Source organism: Lepidochelys kempii, chromosome 3, assembly GCF_965140265.1.
Source record: "Lepidochelys kempii isolate rLepKem1 chromosome 3, rLepKem1.hap2, whole genome shotgun sequence".
Classification (NCBI taxonomy): Eukaryota; Metazoa; Chordata; order Testudines; family Cheloniidae; genus Lepidochelys; species Lepidochelys kempii.
In genome coordinates this window covers 195218759-195233078 of record NC_133258.1, presented here as the reverse complement: position 1 = coordinate 195233078, position 14320 = coordinate 195218759, and the positions used below count along the sequence as shown (strand labels likewise).

The following is a 14320-nucleotide window of genomic DNA, read 5'->3' as shown; positions in this document are numbered from 1 at the left end:
AGCTCATTTATGTACCACATGTATAGAAAAATGACATTACTTTCTACCCTTCTAATCTGATTTGGATAAGAGGTTTGCTGCATATAGAAATATACAGACTACTGAATTCTAGAAGATGTGGCAACCACTTGTTCACCTATACACAATGTCTAGCCATATCCAAACTTAAGAAAAAATACAAAGAAATCACCAAACAGTAGCAAGAAAATCTTAATGGCGGATTCTAATCCCTAAATTATACACACCTGGGACAAAAATCCAGTCTTGTTTTCAGATGCAAACTGAGATTCAGTAATGTAGAGTTGGTTCCCACTCCCCTAATGCTTTAGTGCAGCAAAGCTTAAACAATTCAAATTTTTGAATATTTTTAAGTGTTTCTGCAGTAACAGCCACTTAGAATGAAAAATGAGCACAAAAAACACTGCTTGCATAGGGTGCAAATCTTCGAGCATCAAACAGCTATGGGAACTGAATCCAGTTCTGAAAACTGACTGAGAATGCTTTTTTTTAAAACCAGTTACATACAACTTTTCGTGGACTTTTACAACTGAATTTAGGGTTTCAAGTGGGAATTGACAATCCATGTTTTTCCTTAAACTGTAAACTTTTACTCAGGGATACCAAGTGAAGATACCAGCTTCTCAAATGACACACACAGAGCCCCAATTATGCCAGGCCACATCCCAGCTAGGATCTCGTGCATCCAACAAGGTCTCCCTGCGCAATTCATCCTCCTGGCCACCAGCAGTGAAATGATACTTGCCAAGTAGACAGCTGATTCTCTTGCTGCTCCCCATGTTCACTTGCGGCCAGAATCCAAGAGGCAGCAACCAAGTGAGGAGACAGCACTGTCCCCACTCAGGAGCCCCTTCACACATATGCAGATCAGACACCAGTCCTTCTCCATCTCTAATTACAGTCAATGTTAGAAAAATATTTTCATGTTTACTTTCCACATGCAATTCAAGCCACCAAACCACTAAAGCACAAACCTAGACTTATCCCAGAAGTGTATGGGACAGTTGATAAAAACACTCAACATTCCATGGCCAGATACTCCAGGTGCCCCACCGACCATCCATGGAGACCAGGCCCCTGATTTTGGGAAGGCCTGTCCAGATGCTTTCCTGTTTTCAAAGGTTTGTTTACCCTTTACTCACTGAAGAGTACATTTCATTTACAGTAGAATAATGCAATCATCAAAAGTGAGTATTTTTTGTTCCAACAAAATGGCATGTTTGTTTTTAAAAATCATGTTCTCAAAATCCACTAGTCTCATTGCTGTGCCTTCACTTGTCTTCATGGATGTGTGGGTGGAGAGAGCAAGTCAGAAAATGCTTAGTACAGAATGTTAAGATAGAGGGACATTGTAGGCAACAGTACACTCTGATGTTCAGGTACACTGTATTAGAGCACTCTTTTCCTAATAGCCTATATGAGGGCCAAATTCTGCTCCCATTACCAATGTAAATATAAAGTATTACACTGCATAAATCCAAAGTGAGAACAGAATTTGGCCCTTAGCATTTTCAAACAGCCATTTAACATACATTATTTTCAAACAGAAAAATCCTGAAGTCCCTACTCAGTCCATTGAACTCACTGGGAATTTTGCCTTAGTGAAGATTCCAGGATTCGGCCTAGATGCCAGTAAATTTTAAGAACTCTGAGCTTGAATGCAGTCCTTTTCATGAGAATAGCTGATCATGTTGCAAATGTAGTCCCAGTGAAGAACCTAATGTAAACAGGTTTGTCCAGTGCTTCTTCCACCTCATCTTGGCCCTCAGAATAAAAAAAGGTGTTGCACTGATCAAATATCTTTTTCAAACATCTGATACATAACACTTCACACCACCCTAGGTTACAAATTATGTTACCCATAGAAAGTTTTCTGGTGTGGCCATAGTGAATAGTTAAACTTAGAAGGATTTGATTTTCAATGTCAATTTCACCATGCACACAAACTGAAAATATTTCCATCTATAATAATAATCAATATACACAGACAGAAAAATACTGCTTGAGAACTGAGTTTGATTTAAGGATATTTACTTAGTATAGTTAGACATGTGACGTCGACAATTTGTATTAACGGTTATAAAGCTTTAACTTTTTGAATCCTAGTGTCTACTGTCTTTAAATAATTGTAGTCTGACACCCCGCCCACCACCAGAATTTTGCACAACTGTGAAAGTTTCCAGAGATAAAAATAGGAAAAAATCCTTAATAAAAATCTATATCATCCATCAAAATTATAAAAAATAAAAATCAAATTCATCTCTTATTCTGCTAAGCCTAAGGATAGTTCACTAGGCTATTGGTCCACTGAAACATGTTTTAAGTCACAAGGTGGCTAAGTTTGACAGCCCTGATGGATATCCACTTGTACCAAAATTACCTCAAAGTGTTAACTCAAGTGAGGCCAAGGCATATTACAGGTTAGGACTGCAGTTTATCAGCAGAGATGTGCGGTGAAGTTTGTGGAGCACCTGCCAACACTGCAACTGGCCCAGTGATGTTAAAATATTGGTAGTACAAAGGATTGCTGCAACAAATTCCCTCTTTGCTGGTGACAGAACTCCATGTCCATGGGAAGCTTTTGCTTGGGGGTGGGGGTTGCCAATGACTTGGAAATCTATACACTCCCCTCACACATTTAAAGAAAAAAATGCTCTCATAACCAGAAGCAGGCAACACCACTAAGCAAATATTAAGGTGATTTGACGGACATGATTACACTATGCTTCTGAAAACTGCATAGAGTATAAATTGATAGAACAGCACGGTTTCCAAGTTGTATACCTGGAAGGGCTGGGGAGTAGATCTTGTAGGATGGTTTGGGGGGAGGTTTCTCCTCCTAGGAATTAATTTTTTTTTTAAGTCAGCCATTTATTGCAATCTGACCCACTCCAAGGGCAAGAAACAGGCTCTTGAGGAATAAATTTTGATAAACCACCTCTGTCAGGGATAATTTAGCATCGCTGCTGGTTGAATGATACGTAAATTGAAATTAAAATGTTTCTAAACACTAACAGCTGCTCACTTTGAACACATTTGTATCTTTATTCACTATTCACAAACATTTGTGTAAAACTGTTTGCAAAATGCCTGCTCTTATCAAAACTGATATTCACTCAAAAATGTAACAGCCATACTAGCTCAGATCAATGACCCATCTAGCCCAGTATCTGGTCTTCTGACAGTGGCCAATGCTAGGTGCTTCAGAGGGAATTAATAGAAAAGGACAACACTGAGTGATCCATCCCATCATCCACTCCCATCTTCTGCCACTCAGAGCTACGGACAACCAGAGCATGGGGCTGAATCTCTGACCATCTTGGCTAATAGCTGTTGATGAACCTATCCTCCATGAACATATCTAATAATTATTTGTAAGTTACACTTGCATGATAAAGAGATTGCACTACAGTACTTGTATGAGGTGAACTGAAAAAATACAATTGCTTTTATCATTCTTATGGAGCAAATATCTAATCAAAAATATAAAGTGAGCACTGTACACTTAGTATTCTGTGTTGTAACTGAAATCAATATATTTGAAAATGTAGAAAAACATTCAAAAATATTTAATTTCAATCGACTATTGTTTAACAGTGCAATTATGATTCATCTTTTAGTTAATCGTGAATTAACTGCGATTAATCAAACAGCCCTAAGTTTTTTTGTTTTTGTTTTTTAAATGAGTGCAGTACAGCACATTTAAATATGGCATGGGGAAAAGAAAGAAGGGTAAAAACCATTCCTACTGAGACCTAACCTACACACAGTGTTTGCACTGGTAAAAACATTCTGGTTAGGATGCAATTTTTCTCTCTTAAATGGTATAGTTATAGTGGTATAACTGTATTGTTGATGTAGTTAACCTGACACAAAGGTCCCTTATACTGGTGTAGTTTATTCCCCTTCCTGTATGGGGAATAAACCTTACTGATAAGCACATATTCTGCTTTACCTACACCAGTAACCTTGTGGGTAGACAAAGGCTTTGTTGCCAACAATTTGACTATAATGGCAGACATTTTCAGGTTTTCAAATCCTTCCACCTCCCCTCCTCACAAAAATGGTTGGGGGGTGGGAGGGGAAATGTTCCAAGTACTGTAACTCAATTAGAGCATGATATATATTGCCCTGTACTTCGCTGAACAAAGCGGCAACAACTAGAGCAATTTCCAGACATACCACTGACTCAGAAAACTTACTCTGGAGAATGGTTTAAAAACAGTGGCTCTCAAAGCTGTCTTCTATGGAAGAATAGCAGCCCACTGAGCTGCTTCTGTTACAATGGAAAAGGAATGGTCAGGTCCTCAAACAGGGTGCTTCCTGATAGTTGGAGCCCAGTCCAGGATCCCCTTTTTCCCCAAAAGGCTTTTAAAATCAAAACAACTCACAGCACCTCTCTGGCTGATCCTGTCTTTGTTGCTTTTCTTCTGCGTACATTTCAATGTAAAGACGACAAACTGCAGAGGCAGAAAATAAACAGGAGCAGAACTAAACCGTTGAGTGATCCAGAGAGAATAGAGCAGTGGGGACTGCAGGTTACCAGGGGAAATGCAGTACTGTAAACATATTCACATTAGAACAAGTTTATCTTCCTTCTGTCCGGCCTTCAGACCATCTAAACATTACTTTTTGTTTATAAACAGGTTTTGTAGTGGCCACAAGAAAGGTGTGAGATCAGTATAGGACTGGGTAGGGAGACAGTCCACAAAGGACCTATGTTTAAGGAAGTGATCCACAGTGTGGAAAAAATTATAGAACAGGGTTGTCACCTTGGGTATGAAATAAGTCATTAATCATGTCTCATTTAATTCCCAGTATGAGATTTGGTGCTAGCAGTAACCCTTGGGGCCAAATTTGGTCTTAGTTACACTGGTGCAAATTGGGGTAACTAGACTGAAGTTAATGGCATTCCATGGTTGTAAATCTGAAGTAAATGAGGGCTTTTTTTATTTTGCTCACATCTTCTCCAAGACGACTTAGGCACCAGAGGGCTATGTATTTTGCAACAACATTTCAAGGCATAAGCTTCAAGACAGTTGTGCAGCAAGTGTCAATTAAGGAGCAATTTAATTATTTGCTGAGACTAAAAATTAAAAAAAAAAATTTACAAATTTAAAAACCATCCATGTTATGCGTTAAGTACCTGCACATCCTCCTCCTGCCCCAAAGCTAATAGGGAAAAACTCCAACATTGATAAAGAGTATTATTAGAGCTGATGGTTTTCAGAATTCATCTGCACCACCGTTATGGGCCCTATCAGCTCTAGTCCACCGATACTTAAAATAAACCACTATCAACAAAAAAAAGGTTTCTAAAATTGTGTCCCAAAACAGATTTTCAATCCTAGAAGAGATCAAATACAATAGGCATGATTCTTCTCTCACTTTCATTAATATTAATCAGGTGTAAAAACTAGTTCAAAAGAAGAGAATTCAGCATTATCATGATATCACTTTCCATTAACTTTAAATAATGCACTAAAAGGATTACCTGCCTAACCTAACCTCCAACCCATTGATTTCCATGTTTCTCCTAGGGTAGCTGATGAGCCTTAGGCTGATAACACTAATACTAGGAAAAGCAGAGAAAGGGTGCAATATGCAACAAAGAGACTTAGAAGTTACACATGATACTTGCTTTGTTCGTCCCATAGTTTACTTGTTTGATTAATTTAGGTCAACTATGATTAAACATTAAAAATTAATTGAATGATTATCTAGTGAGGCATAAGAGTAGGGAATGGAACATAAATTGGGAAAAGTGAGGTTTGTAGGAGTGTCTTAACGGGGAGAGTCACATTAAAAATAACAGGTGACAGCATGCAGTGAGTCCTTACTAGACAACTCATTTATTTCAACAGGAACTTGAGGTTAAAAAAAACAGTTGGTGTATCTCTGATCTCATGTCATTGCACGTATCTGTATCCTGCATAGTAAGTAAAAGAGGGTGAACTTAGAGTTCCAGCCATAACTAAGTTTCTTGGACTTTGAAGGATAGTGTCTTAAGTTTTTGCATTTATAACTAAGAGCCTGATTCTAATACCCTTCTTCACCCTGAGCAATGGGACTACTCGTTGAGTACGATCCTACTCATGAGTAAGGATAGCAGAATCTGGCCCACAGTATTTAACCTGATCACTGTGGACCAAATTCTGATTTCAATTACACTGATGTAAAGACAGAGAAACGTAGGGCAGAATCTGGCTCTGTCCTATTACTTGTACATTACCAAAAACATGGTAGGTGCTTTACATGCTGATCCTTCTCCAAGGAGTTTAATTTGTGCAAGAGCAAAGAATGATGGAAAGAAGGTAAAGGGCCAGGGAAAGCAAAGGAGGGGGTTACAATAAAAGGATCACACGGATTAAAGTTGTTGTGTTCCTGCCATGATGGTTCCACTAGGGTAATTTTTAACTCTCATCTGCACGTCTCTTGTTGCTTCCTTCTTTGACCGACATGGGTTATGGTTTGTGGGCTTCAAAAAGAAGTGATTCTTTAGGAGTGATTTGAATAATGAAAAAAGGGAATCTGGTAGACTGGAGCCAAGTTCAATGTGTAGGGTGGCAAAATCACCATGTAACCTCAACTTCCCCAGTGGAATTAAGGCCGCAGATCAGCCCTATGACCTATTGTGATTTTAGTTCCCTTTTGGGAGGCTCTCAGATACCATAGCAAGTGGAACAGTTATAAGCAAACAGATTGGACAGAGGGGATGCGAAGGCTGGCATCACTGGCAGAGCAAGGAGGTCAGAGGGATATGGGAAGAAATGAAACCAGAGATCCAGACAGGGGCAGAGATGCACAGGGCCTTGAAGGCAAGGGCAAGAAGTTTGAACCAAATACGATTGGCAAAGGGGATCCACTGTATAGTCAACCAGTGTAGGAGATTTACGTGGCAGTCCATTATCAAAGCACAAAGGAGAGCAGCAGAGGGTTGTCAGTCCTATTCAGCATAATATGCCTCCCCTTTTCATCTTTTGGGTATATCAGCATGGGTGGGGGGGGGGGGTCTTCCACTTGCAGGTACACTGTATGCTTTATAGAACCTGCTGTATTATACTAGCTTTTTAAGTTTAAAGGAATAAACTTTAATGATACTTCCCCTGGCTTCTCCATTTAGTTTTCCCACACACCCTCCTTTCATACAGGACTATAATATTTGCCCAGCATTAAGTATGGTTAAAGACCACAAGTAATAAGGCAATACAAATACATGTAGATCTAACACTTATACTGGTATACAAATGATACCATCTCAATTAAAATCCTAAGAGGTAATTGAAAGAAAGAAAGACTTGTTGCCAATGGAGCTGTAGGAGTGCATTTAATCAGAGAGCATTATTTCTAATATGTACTTGGACAGCAGTTAATGGACAAAACTGTTTATCTTGGATGAATATAATAATGTCTATCACATTAAACTAAACTTGAATGAAGGAAAAGATTAAAAGCGTGGGTGCTAGCTGACATGTTATAGCACTGCATGCTGCTAGGCTGCATGTGAATGTAAACTCACCATGTCCAAAAACAATGACTGGAGACTGCACTTCCAGTTGGATCTAGGGTATGTGATCTGAGGCCCCATCTGCTTTGGGAAAATGGCCTGTTGCTGTTATAACAAAAACTTTGAACTATAGGTCCCCTCTATTGTTGAGTTCAGTTTAGTTGTTAGTGTAGACAAAAGAAAATAATTTTCAACACCATAACAGGAAGTGCTGTTATGCCCATCCACGCTGTTATGCCCATCCACTCTAGCAGCTAAACAGAACTACCAGTTGAGAGGAGTACCAGCTAGGGGTGCCTGTTGTTCAAAATGGTCAGCAAGCAGCTGTTCTCTTATGTGCAAATGGGGCCTAAAGTTTCACAAAACCGAAGGCTCACACACACACGACTTTGAAAACAAAGTCATCATTTTGGTACTTAGCTTGTCTTTTCCAACATGGTATATGCCTTGTGTTCTATCACTAGTCTAGTGCAGTGGTATTCCACAAACTCAAATGCTCAGTTATCCAAAATGGTTCAGTTGATTAAACAGTTTCAACATGCTAACAATTTACAAACAGACTTCTGAAACTTAAAAACGCTGCCATAAAATGATTGCCAATCCTAATAATGCCGAGTAACTAAGTCTACTCCAGTTTCTACAATAAGTAGTATTTTTCAAAGACAGGAAATAGTGGCATGTTACAGCTTCACACATGTGAAAATGCAACAAAACTATTACAATTAAAATATTGTCAGCAGAGTCAATGGCCTAATGCTTTTGCAAGGCCATGCGAAAGATCCAGGTTCAATATACAGGCCTGACAGAAGCTTGGCACACACAGGAAATAGGACAGCATCAAGGTGCTGGACAACTGAGGTGGGAATGAATGCTGGTCACATGGAAAGCATCCCTTCTTGTGTAGTAATAGGAATGCTTATACATTCTATAAACTGCAGCTGTGACAGTACAGTGTTACCACACATACTTGAGTAGGTCTGGCATTATAGAGGGAGCTGGTAGTGACCCCAAGACCTTGTCTATACAACTTTTTTTTCAAAAATAACCATAATTCAATCAGTCCAACTTTTGTCTTTAGATAAGGTCTTATACCTAGCTTGCCCAACACTTGGCACTATTCCAAAAAAAAATTTCAGGGGAGAAGTGTTCCATTCTTGGCAGGGGAATGGTGCCTTTTCTTGGTACTATGAAATTCTGTTCAGGTTTGGCTGAGATAGAGACTGTTAAGAATCACTATTTCCCTTTCTCTCCTTTTGCAACCATAAATCTGACATTTCCAACTTAAGTGCTTGGCTTTGCAATCTAAATGTTTTTAACATTTTGGTTTTGGACTTTAAAATGTATGCAGGTAACACACACAGTGCAAGGACATACATATCACAGAATTCTATTGCATTATTTGAGAAATAACACGTAATTATAAACCTTGCTCTCAAGTTTGCATACAAGGGGACAGAGTTAAGGTTGTGCTTGTAAACTTAACTCTAATTTACTCTTACTTGCTTCATTGTACAACCATAAATATTCTATTAGCAGTTTAATGAGTAACTAAAGTAAAGAACTTAGTTAAAAGACACCGTCAGGATGCATACCAAGGTTAATACTTAGTTTATCTGAAGGGTTAAAGTGTTCAAATTAAACAAACAAAAAACAGATGTTCAAGTATTGCAGTAAACTAAACTCTTGAATTCAGTTTCTAGGTTACAGCAGTGGAATTACAATGTTCTCTTAGAATCATAGAACCATAGGTTAGAAGGGACAGCAAGGGTCATCTTGTCTAATCCCCAGCCAAAATGCAGAATTTGTTGTGTCTTGATTCTTAGTCTGCCTTCTGCAGATTTCAGTCATATCCTATAAGCTTTTCCCATATGTTAATCATTCTGTTAAATTTTGCCATGCTCAGGATAACTAGATGCTCTGAAGAACATCTCAATTTAGGAGATGGAAGGGAAAGAGGGACGAAGCAAACAATCATTTCCAGCCTAATCAGTTCTGAAACCTTGCAGCAGCAATTCTGGTTTTCAGGGAGGACAAATAATTTCCAGAAATTATTTGGAGGCTAATAATTGTGAAAACTGGTCTAAGCTGAATTTGTCCACTAACATTAACGAACCTGTCATGGTAGGAATTTTTTCTAGTTAGCTTAATAAAACCGCCTCATAGCTTAAAATATGGTACACTGTGACAACTCTTAGGGGCCAAACTGCAATCCTTTACTCCTGCCAATACATTCCCATGCACTTTAATTGAAATAACTAGTGTTAATAAGGCCTGTAGGATCCTCAGGCCTGTAGCCACCACTGAACCGAGAAACTGAACTGCCTCCTCTTTAAAGGCTTACTCATAGGAGATGCTGTGTACCCTCATTTTCCATTAATGAGAGTTGAGGGTGCACAGCATCTCTGAGTACATGAAAGCAGGTACTGCTGCATTGAGGGACCATTGTAAAAAGGGGGTCAAGTTAAAACAACCTCTCCCCTACAGCCCTGCCAGACCTGGAACTGTGGAGGGGAGATCCCCTGCTCCTGCAGGCACTAGGAGCCAGGTGGCATCCCTACTTCCCCCAGCAACATGGCCTCAGGAATGAAACTGGGGGGGATGAACTGGTCAGAGATTACGCCCAGCAGTAACAGCTGGAGAAGCAGGGACCAGTAGTCTTGGAGGATGACTGCAGTTCTCACTCAGAACACTTCATCTCTGGCACAGACTGGCTGTCTGTTCCAACCCTGCTACTCTTTCCCAACCTTTGGCTGTCCATCTAGCTAATCCCCTCCTACCATAATCCTTGTTCACTCCACTTTTATGTGCTATCCCTTTCTCATATACTTTGTGCCGTCTATCTAGATTGCAAGCTCTTTGGGGTAGGGGCTCTCATTATACATTTGTACAGTGGGTGAAGGTACCATCACAGAGCCCTGTTCTTGGTTCTCTCCTAGGCACTACAATAAAAATAATGAAAGGAGGTCGGATTAAGTAATCAGAATGGTCCCTCAAGATTTTCAGAATGCACGATAGCTGATGGGCTTGTGACTCCAGGACTACCCTTAGTCACAAAGCACCCAGCTTCATCATGAAAGACAGGAGTTAAACAAAATAATTCACTGCGTTCATTTAACTTTACAAATTGGGAAGCAGGTAATTTGGTGCCCAATCCTGCAGCTATTACTTAGATGAGTAGTCCCATTGACTTCTATGGTGCAAGACGCTTGAGTAAGAACTGACAGAACATTCCCAAAGTCTTTCAAGGAAAGAATTTAAAATGATAGTAGTTAGGATGTAGGAATTCTAAGAAAAATCAACGTTAGCTGTAGAGTCTAAAATTAAAGGAGGTCTGGTTTTGATGCTTTCAGTACATGCAGTATGTTTCTGGCATAAATCCAGTGGAACATAAAGTACTTGTGGACAATGTCTGCCAAGAGCTAGAAATATAGCACTTAGGCTTTGAAGAACAAATAGTATCTGTTTCCGTTCAATGCACTTAAAAAAAAAATTAAATCAAGGTGATCCTTCTGCGGGCATGACTGCATTAGAACTAGCTGACATGCTTTAGTAAATGCTGTAATGAATACATGCTGATTGGAAGGGAATCAACGCCTGCCATTTTATAATCCATTCCCATAGTGACAAAGCTTATATATACAGATATTAAACTTCACCGTATTACAAATGCAGTTTTCCTCCCAATATCAGGCAGATGTTCAACAGAAGCTCAGTGCCTTGCTTTGACTTGCCTCTAGCACACACTTCTACAAATTCCACCAATTGTTTAGTACTGCATATAAAAGAAAAACAGAGCAAACAGAAAGACAGTTGGAATGTAAGGGTATGTCTACACTGCCCACATTGTGCCCAGCACTGTGACGTGGGCAGTGTAGTCACGCTTTAGCACCGGGGAGAGCTCTCCCAGCGATTAAAAAACCCACCCTGAACGAGCGGTGATAGCTTTATAAAGCACTGTCTATACTGGTGCTTTTCAGCGCTAAACCTTTTGTCGCTCAGGGGGGTGTTTTTTCACATCCCTGAATGACTAAAGTTTTAGCGCTGAAAGTGGCAGTGTAGACACGGCCGAAGACACTCAATTAAAGTGCTTTATCAGTTCATATATCATGTTTCATGCATCTGTACCTCAGTTTACATACCTCAGAGCAGTGCTCTGAAGATTAGTTAATAATTGAATACTAATTTGCATTTCTATTCAGCTTCCAAATGTTAGTGAATTAAGCCTCAACATCCTGAGGGAATTACCATCAGCCTTATTTTAATAAAGATAAGGAAACTGAGGCACACTAAGGTTAAGGCCTAGTTCACACTAGAAAATTAAATTGGCTTAATTGTGTTACTCTGGACTGTGAAAAATACACAGCCCTGAGCAGCATAGTTAAGCTGACCTAACCCCCGGCATAGACAGTGCTATGGAAGAATTCTTTTGTTGACCCAGCTACTGCCTCTCGGAGAGGTGGATTACTTACGCCAATGGGAGAATTCTCCCACTGGCGTAGGTAGTATCTACACTGAAGCACTAACAGTTTTAAATGTAGACAAACCCTAAGTTATCACACAGCAAGGCACTTAGGTCAAGTCACCTAGTCTCTCTGCACCCCAGTTTCCACATCTGTAAGGTGGAGATAAAAATATATAGGGCTCAGTGTGGCTTACACAGGAATGGAGAGAACAATCCATCTGATAGCTCCCAGGGAATTACAGTGGAGCATGTCCACACTGTCACCATAGCCAACGTAAGAGGCTAGTACAGGAAAATATCATGGCCAAATAGAATCACAGACTTTAAGGTCAGAAGGGACCATTATGATCATCTAGACTGACCTCCTGCACAACGCAGGCCACAGAATCCTCACCCACCCGCTCCTGTAACAAACCCCTAACCTATGTCTGAGCTACTGAAGTCCTCAAATCATGGTTTAAAGACTTCAAGGTGTAGAGAATCCTCCTTTTGGGGTATCTTGCACCACAGGGGGTGCTAGAAGTGAGGAGACTCTGGGCTTCTCTGCACTTGAAACACTACAGGAGACAGCTGCAGCAGCACCCCTGTAGCACTTCAGTGTACACACTACCTAGCCTGACGGGGGAGGTTCTCCTATGGAAATAGGTAACCCACCTCCTCGACAAGTGGTAGCTAGGGTGATGTAAGAATTCTTCCATTGACCTAGCACTGTCTGCATCGGGGGGTTAGGTTGGCTTAATTACACCACTCGGGGTGTGGATTTCACATCCTTTAGCAACATAGCTCGGTCAACCTAACTTTTTAGGTTAGACCAGGTCCTGTGACTGTACCTAGCCAGAGTGGGAAAGATGCAAGACAGGATGCTTTTTGAACCATCCCCTCTCCTTGCCAACCCAGACCCAACCTTGCCCTTTAAGGCCACAGAGTGTTAGTGTTCACATGGCCTGTTGGTAGGGTGACCAGACGGCAAGTGTGAAAAATCAGGACGGGGTGGGGGGTAATAGGAGCCTATATTAGAAAAAGACCCCAAAATCGGGACTGTCCCTATAAAAATCGGGACATCTGGTCACCCTACCTGTTGGAAGATATGAGCTCTTTGCTTCTCCCTACCACACATGCACTTCTATTAGTCTTCCCAGCCTCTCCTGGCTGTAAGAAAAGGCAAGGATTAACTCTCCTTTCACCATCTTGGATCAGATAGGTATTTCTGCTGCTGTTCATAGAGCCACTGCCAACTTAAATCAGCTCCTCTCCAAAACCTAGTGTAACTCAAGATTTCAGTAACGGAAAGATCAGAAAAAGATACTGTTTCCCTATTTTTAGAGACACAGTTTCCCCTATATAGTCAGGGGTTTCCCCTGCTGAATGTGTGGGTCTTTCAGAGCAGCGAGGAAATATTATAAATAGGAAAAATACAATTACGAAACTGCCAATATTGGCAGCAGGACTCAGAAACGGGTGCAGCAAGTAAAGCTACATAATTACTGAAGCTGGCTAGATTGTCTTCATGGGGTCCCTATAATTTTCCCCAGCAACAGTGTGATGTTTACAAGAATCTACTCTGTTTCATATCTGCTACTCAGAAAGCTGTGGGCAGAACCAGGGAAAGAAATGAGTGATCAGTTGTTTGTCTAGGATTTTAATGTAGATACATTATGTAACCTGTTCTACCAGCTCCAAAATATAAAAAGAGAACAATTACATATGATAATATGCTTACTCATATTAGCATGTACAGAAACATGACATAAAACATTGTCATTATCCAATAAGTGTTAGCATTCTAATCGCATGATTACTGAAATTACTACTCAGGAAGGAAGGAAGGGACGGAGGTAGGAAAAGGATGAGGCTCCTATCTACATAGTTCAGATAAGCAAATTCATTCTTTCTGCAAGCCCATTTTATGACAGCTCAAGAATTTTGATCTCTTTTATGACCCATGCTGGAAGAACAGGTAACGTAAGAATTGTCAATGATTACTTAAAAAAAGGCCTGAAAGATCTTATCTTAGAAATATATAGAGAACATTAAATTGTCTGCACTGTTTTTGCTTGTGGTCTCCTTGGAGGTCCAGAGAATATCTCCTAGCCCTTAACTGAAGGAGCCTGGGTGAATCTTTAACAAATGTATTTCCTCACAGATGTATTTCAGAAGTTTGATGTATAGGTATTAAAAAGATTTTAATTGGTTTGGCTACTATCCCTTCCAGTCTCAATTGCTCTGTTTTCCGTCACTATTGATGTAATAATCTCACTAGTTCTCCAATAATCCAATCCTTTCTCAAAAATTGAGTAGATAATACCTGTTATTTTTCAGGTAAAAAACAAATT

At 40.0% G+C, this 14320-nt stretch overlaps 1 protein-coding gene across 4 annotated transcripts in view; it reads right to left on the bottom strand.

Moving 5' to 3' along the window:
* The window catches only part of PELI1 (pellino E3 ubiquitin protein ligase 1), a 146410-nt gene that overhangs the window by 32714 nt on the left and 99376 nt on the right, over window positions 1–14320 (bottom strand). Inside the window, exon 1 of one of the 4 annotated variants that reach the window (XM_073339508.1) lies at window positions 1604–3314. The exons of the other annotated variants lie outside the window; for them this stretch is intronic. The gene's annotated coding sequence lies outside the window, so the exon portion shown is untranslated. Of the gene's footprint in view, window positions 1–1603; window positions 3315–14320 lie in introns of those variants that run through there. 4 annotated transcript variants of the gene reach the window in all.